The following is a 2,327-nucleotide window of genomic DNA, read 5'->3' on the forward strand; positions in this document are numbered from 1 at the left end:
TAGAAAGTGTATTTCTTAATATCTGTTTGTAAACTGTATGGCTGTATTCCACAAGAAATGTTATCGAATTACGAAGTGATGGAAGTTGGTCTTTGCCTAACCTTTAATATGCTCCCCGGGAAAAGTTTTCATTTTTTTACATATCCAAAACCTTACCACACCCCCTCCCCCCAACCCACTAAACTGCTTCTCTCTCTCTCCTTTGAGAAAATGCGCATTCCGATCTGTTTTCTCTTATACCTTCGTTATATAATTTCCATAATTTGTGAGAGTTTGACATCAGGCTTGCAAGCAGTACAGTTCCATATTCGAATTCCTTTGCTAATGGCATAAATATTTAGTCCGCATTTCATTTATGAAATGGTTCCAGCATTAGGATGTCACTTGTCTTCCAAACCTATCACGAAATCATGGCACATATCACTTGCCTGGAATTACATTTTAGGGAGAATGAAGTCATGAGTTCACCTGATGCACTTCACGTTATGACGATTTCCTTCGCATTCTTCATCGTTTTGGAATATCCAGATTATTATTCCTTTTTGTGGGGCTATCTCACCAGCATCAAAATGTTCTTCACAATGGGAAATCTCTCATACCAACAATGAATTCAGATTTACTACTACTACTGTCTAGCACTTGAAGCAAAGCTTATATTTGTTATATTTGAATATTCATTGACCAGGCAATACTTGGGAGAAAAATGTCTATGCAAAAGAATAATATTTGAGTAATTAGACATTCGAATATTTCTTTGTATTATCCCTTGATATACAGCCGTGGCTCGGCTGTATTTGCACCCCGGCTTTCGCCGTATTACTCGCTCAGAGAGGTTCTCATTCTCGGCAAATACGTACAGCACCAAACGGTTATCTCCGGCGGTAACTCGTGAACTGAATGTTATCTTACAAATGAGAGGAAACGGTATGCAAAAGGTAAAAGCACTGACGTGGGTAACAGCTTTGGACACCATTTAAAATTCTAGAGTCTTTGAGGGTCCTCCAGGAGAGATTGAAAGTAAACCCCAGACATGGTTGGTTTCGCTTATCTTCTACAAATAGCAAGATCTTAGTGACAGAAGAAGAGATTTCAATTTATGCAGCACGACTGAACTAAGCATTATTTAACAGAAAGGATTATGGTTAAAAACAGACAATTTTTTTTAGTTTGCATCTAATGTCTAATTTTTTTTTAATAATCTAGATGATGCACTTCTAAACCAAGATTGGTTGTCCATTTTCGTAAGACATGGATGTGTCATTCGTTGTAAACGTGTAAAGACAAAATATTTGCGTTTGGTTTTCAGTTCCCCCAGTGGATAGTCAGGAATTAAGTCGTTTTTACAAATTGCCTTTACATAGTAAGCAGCTTTGCCTTTATATTTCGAATGAATTCAAAACGGCGGTCTCTATTTTAATAGTACCCTATTAATTATTGACAGAATATAATACCTATCGTTGAACAGCTGCAACATTCATTTCCTGTCAGTTACATACTCTATCATTGGAGAGTGAATGAAACATGACTGAATCTTATAAATAAAGGGATTCATTTCTTCATATTTCTTCATCGCCTCATCTCGTTGTGGTATTATGGTGAGAATATTCGTCTTCCTTTGTAACTATCAATTTCGCTTCTCTCCTAATCTTTTCAATCAACGAACAGAGACCTAATATATGTAGGTATTGGATGACTAATTTTCGGTAATTTCAAGCATCGCTTATTCATGGTCATTATTAATTACTTAGTCTTTTAATGAAGAAAAACATGAAAACAACTGAAAATGAGAATAAGTGTTGAATAAATAAAAGGAATGTTACGTGGAATTCTGATATCATGATAAAAAAGTGGGGAATTAATGAGAGCGATATCATTATTATCCACGCGTTATAATGACACGTTCGGAGAACGGAGATAAATGAATTTATTCACACTATAAACTAAAGATAAATTATTTTGCCGCCGGATCGAGTTTTCCTTTTTTGCTGTTAACAGAAATTCGCACAAACATATCTCGTTTTGTAACCTTTCAAGATATATCTTTCACACGCTTTAATGTCCACCATTTCATTGAGGCGAACTCTTTAGTCAAAAGGTCCCCTTTTGCTCTAAAAGGCAAAACCGAAGCTTTATTCAATTTTCCCGTCAATATTCCGAGACACAAACATGAACAACAAAATATCAGATTTCCGAGACACTCCCATCTGATATTTTTAGCACTTGTTTGGCTCGACTTCGCTCGGAAAATTGTATTGGGACCTGTGAATTCTTTGAAGTTTTCCTTTATGAATACCGAGGAAATTAACCGATATATATATATATATATA

This window comes from Macrobrachium nipponense, chromosome 3 (genome assembly GCF_015104395.2).
Source record: "Macrobrachium nipponense isolate FS-2020 chromosome 3, ASM1510439v2, whole genome shotgun sequence".
Lineage (NCBI taxonomy): Eukaryota > Metazoa > Arthropoda > Malacostraca > Decapoda > Palaemonidae > Macrobrachium > Macrobrachium nipponense.